This window comes from Physeter macrocephalus, chromosome 2 (genome assembly GCF_002837175.3).
Source record: "Physeter macrocephalus isolate SW-GA chromosome 2, ASM283717v5, whole genome shotgun sequence".
NCBI classification, from domain to species: Eukaryota; Metazoa; Chordata; class Mammalia; order Artiodactyla; family Physeteridae; genus Physeter; species Physeter macrocephalus.
In genome coordinates this window covers 132,722,298-132,727,352 of record NC_041215.1, presented here as the reverse complement: position 1 = coordinate 132,727,352, position 5,055 = coordinate 132,722,298, and the positions used below count along the sequence as shown (strand labels likewise).

Sequence of the window (5,055 nt, the reverse complement as noted above, 5' to 3'; positions counted from 1 at the left end):
TTTTTTTTTTTTTTTAGATTCCATATATATGTGTTAGCATACAGTACTTGTTTTACTCTTTCTGACTTACTTCACTCTGCATGACAGAGTCTATGTCCATGCATCTCACTACAAATAACTCGATTTCATTTCTATTTATGGCTGAGTAATATTCCATTGTATATGTGTGCCACATCTTCTTTATCCATTCATCTGTCGATGGACACTTAGGTTGCTTCCATGTCCTGGCTATTGTAAATAGTGCTACAATGAACATTGTGGTACATGTCTCTTTTTGAATTATGGTTTTCTCAGGATATATGCCCAGTAGTGGGATTGCTGGGTCATATGGTAGTTCTATTTCTTCTTTGGAGAAACGTCTATTTAGGTCTTCTGCCCATTTTGGGGTTGAGTGTTTTCAGGTGTACAGCAAAGCAATTCAGTTATATATATATATATATATATATTCTTTTTCAGGTTCTTTTCCGTTATAGGTTATTACAAAATACTGAATATAGTTCCCTGTGCTATACAGTAGGTCCTTGTTGTTTATCTATTTTATATATAGTAGTGTGTATATGTTAATCCAGCACTCCTAATTTATCCCTCCCCTGCTTTCCCCTTCGGTAACCATAAATTTGTTTTCTACATCTGTGAGTCTGTTTCTATTTTGTAAATAAGTTCATTTGTATTATTTTGTAGACTCCACATATAAGTGATATCATATGATATTTGTCTTTCTCTGTCTGACTTACCTCACTCAGCATGATGATCTCTAGTTGCATCCATGTTGCTGCAAATGGCATTATTTCATTCTTTTTTATGGCTGAGTAATAGTCCATTGTGAGATAGATAGATAGATAGATAGATAGATAGATAGATAGATAGATATAACCAGCCACCGCATCATTTTTTGATTCATTCATCCAGCCAACATCTATTGATTCTGGCACAGTACTGGGCTTGAAGTCTCCATCAGAAACCACCACAGATGCATCTCCCACCTCCCCAGAATTCATGCTCCATCTGGAGAGACAGACTGACAATCTAAACAGATAAACAGACACATCAGAGGTTGTGACCTAGCAAGCTAAGAAGGAAATGAATGCTGCTGGAGTAGAGAATGATGGGAAAGGAGACCCAACTCAAGTCTGTGTGCACAGAAGGCCTTTCTCAGGGCAGATCTATATCCATTCAGGGAGGCAGTGAGAGAGCACTTGGTAAATAAGAAACCAAAAGAGATCAGGCAGCAAAAGGTCAACGGTGCTCATCACACAGGCCCAATGTCTAGGGGAAAGAAGACACTTTGGGAAATTCTGATCATCAGTTGAAGGCGAAGGGGCAAGATGAACAAAAATACTAAGAGGAATACGTATCTATTGAGCATATGCTACGTGCCAGGTATGACGCTTAGTACTTTACAACACATCTTAGGTAATCCCCAAGAACTGCGCTGTAAAAGCTGATACTCTTATTCCCATTTTACAGACAAAGACACTGAGGCTCAGAGAGATGGAGTGATTTGCCAAAGTCCTGTATTTACTAAGTGGCAGATCTGAGACCCAGGCCCTGGGTGTAGAAGCCTGGAAGCACTGCCCCTTAACCACAACTCCCCACGGCCTCAAGCAGGGCCCAGACAACAGTATTAAGACTGGGATGCAAATGGACAACAAACCAGAAGACAGAAGTAGAGCTGTAATTCCCACAGTCATTACCCAATCAAAATAAATGGAGAGAAGGCAGATGGCAGGACTTTGGGATCAAGTAGAATGGACTCCCACAGCAATACCCAGCACGAGCTGGTGCTGCAAAGATCGGGCGAAGGGTCAGGGAGCCAAGTATGGTAGTTGCCGAATAGAAGTGCCCCTCCCCGAGAAAGGGCAAACCGGAGTGCAGACAGAACTCAGCACCTCGCTCTTGCCTTTTGGGATCCGTTGTTGTTTGACACAACCCCAGGATGAAAGCACAGAGCCCGAAGTTTTCACTATGGACATCCCTGGCCCATACTTGGGGATCCGTTAGGAGGTTCGTGGAGAAACTGCTAAAGTAAATTGATGTCCTGTGGGGCTTGTTCACAGGGTCCCCCTCATTCTGGTACTTAGAGGAGTTACTTAGAGTCCCTTTTTCCTGTGCCACCATCCTTCCTCCACAGACCTCCAGTCTTGTGTGTGCTTACGTATGGGTGCACACGTGTGCAGGTGCCCACACTCATGTACTCTGAAGCTCCCTGTCCCCCCGCCCCGCCCTGCCCAGACACTCAGCCATTCTCCAGGACCAAGATTCTGGGTGAACAGAAAAGAGGTAGCAATGCTTTTGCTCACTGGTGTGCACTTATCTGCCATTCTGAAATTCATAGTACAGTTTAAACAGTAAGGGCAGTAATTCTTCCCAAGTCTCAATGTTGTGAGAGTTCATCTGTAGATCACACAGAGCAAAGGGGCTGTAAGTACACACAGTCACCCCGGTAATGATTCTGTGGCTTTCCTGCACAACGCAGAAACTCAGAAATTTTTGAGCCCTCTGTGCACTTGGATGGTTTGGGATCGTGACTCTGCCCATGACCAGGAAATGTTCTTTACCAATATGAATAGCAGACAATCCACACACTGTCAAGAATTACGACCAAGAAGCACAACTAAGCAATTCGATAAAGCTCCTGCCCTGAAACCTGTGAAGATCTGACACTCAAAATACATCGTTAGGGCTTCCCTGGTGGCGCAGTGGTTGAGAGTCCGCCTGCCAATGCAGGGGACGCAGGTTCGTGCCCCGGTCCGGGAAGATCCCACATGCCGCGGAGCGGCTGGGCCCGTGAGCCATGGCCGCTGGGCCTGCGCGTCCAGAGCCTGTGCTCCGCAACGGGAGAGGCCACAGCGGTGAGAGGCCCGCGTACCGCAGAAAAAACAAAAAAACAAAAAAACAAAACTCCATTGTTAATTCCCCCACTCATCAAATATTTATGGGAAGACTTGGCCCTCCCAGCACCATGCTAGGAGCTGGGACCAGAGACCCAAGTTAGAAATGGTCTGTGCCTGTCAAGAGGGCCCTGGTGGACAAACAACCAGACAATTACAGGGCAGAGTAAGATGTGCCCTGGTGGGGGAGCATGGGTGGCCAAGGAAACTGAGCAGGGCAGTGATATAGTCTTGCTTTAGGGGCTACTGAGAGTGGGGCGTCTTCAAGAGCATTCCTGGAACCCACTGGAAGGTGATTTCTTTTAAAGCTGAAGCCAATAGTTAAGAAACCCACCACTCCACAGACTCCTAGTTCTTCTGATGGAATCAGATTGGAGCTGCTTGTTACTAAACTAAAAGGGCTGCATAAAAAAGTCCTTTGCCCTCTGGATAATCTGTGGGACCCTGCAGGGGGAAACAAAGCCATCTTCCTTCAATCTCTGTAGCATTTTGCCTTGTACCCCTTAGCAGTCTGCCTATCTGTCTCTGCTACTAGACTCTCTCTGTGTCTCCGCCTCTATCTATGTATATATCTATTCACATATATATACATATATGTCCACAGGTTCAGCTTTGGAACCACTCTCTCACACAGGTGGCTGTCCATGGTCTTGCAGACAGTTAAGACTCAGTAAATGTCTCTGTGTGGATGTGACACCCCTCCTCCCTTTGCTCTAGGCCCCATGTCCAAGCAAGAAAGTGCTGAATCCGAATCATTCTACCACTGTTTCTCAGACCCACCTGCCATGGTCCTGCTTCAGGGCCTCAACCCCCAAGCCCCCTAATCCCTACCTGTCCCTTTCGGTTCCCTGCATCAGCTGTCCCCACGCCACCACCACCCCTGAAACCCTGGTCAACAGGTTCCTAGGGCCCGGAATAGAATTCAGACTCCTCAGCCTTGCCCTCAGAACTCCCTGGGACGGACTCCAGCTCACTCCTCCTCTCTAGCCCTCTGCTTGACCCCTGCCTCTGCCCCTTTCCCTCCTGCCATTCTGGATCACTTAACCCTCCCAAAACACACCTTGTATTTTTCCATATTGCTTTGTTTACACCGGACTCTACTCCCAGTCTGCTTCCTACTACCGTTTATTGCGTGCTTAGCAAATGCCAAGTTCAGGGCTTCAGTCTCTCCAGGTGATATGGAGTCAGCAGTTTGTCATGGTGAAATGGTGCACCCTTTTGGATCCACTACCCTTCATGATGAACTGTTGAGAGTTCATTGGTTAATCATTTCCTCTTAGAACTAAGTGACCTTTGAGGCTAGAGAGGCCTCAAAAATGGTGTTGCCTCACCATTTATGAAAGCAAAGACTAGAGAGTCAGGGAGAGAATAAGGAGGAGGTGCAAAGAAGTCAGATGTCAAAAAGAAAATCATGGTTATGATACAGCAGTTTTAGCAGAAGTAATCATTGAACCCCAAGTTTACCTACAGCACTATAAACACGGCCAAACAAGCTTTAATCATTTTGATATACTAGACAAGGTGTCCACAGACTATGGGCCAGAGCCCCCTGGGGATCCCCAAGACTTCATCAGAGAATTTCACAAATTTAAAACTATTTCCATGATAATGAAATCTGACTTTCGTGTACAGTAGAATTTCCCAGTGGCTACATGACACGTGATATAGCAATACATTGAATGTAGAAGCAGATATAAAAATCTAGCTCTCTGTCAAGCCAGAGAGATGAAAAAAATGTAAAATGAAACCACTCTTCATTAAATTTCTTTGGCTTGAAAAATAGTTATTTTTCCATAAAAATATGATTTATGTTAGCATGTAATGGATTTATTGTTATTAAATTGACTAACTTTGACTGTTTTAATTTTTAATGGAGTAAGTACTGATAGATATAACCCACATAAAATCAAAAGGATCCTGAAGCCAAAAAGTTGGAGAAATGCTGTACTAGACAAATGATACGACTGTCCTTCAGCCCAGGGTCGGACTAAACTCACTCCTGTTGCTCTACCCCTACCTCAGGCCGAGGGGAACCCTGACGTAAACCCTATTTTTAAAAAAGCATTTCCTGGGGCTTCCCTGGTGGCGCAGTGGTTGGGAGTCCGCCTGCCGATGCAGGGAACACGGGTTCGTGCCCCGGTCCGGGAAGATCCCACAGGCCGCG

General features: G+C 45.3%; 1 protein-coding gene across 1 annotated transcript in view; it reads right to left on the bottom strand.

Annotated features, from left to right (window-relative positions):
• Positions 1-5,055, bottom strand: part of LOC102988955 (UDP-glucuronosyltransferase 1A10) — a 68,315-nt gene that overhangs the window by 7,889 nt on the left and 55,371 nt on the right. The window lies entirely within an intron of this gene.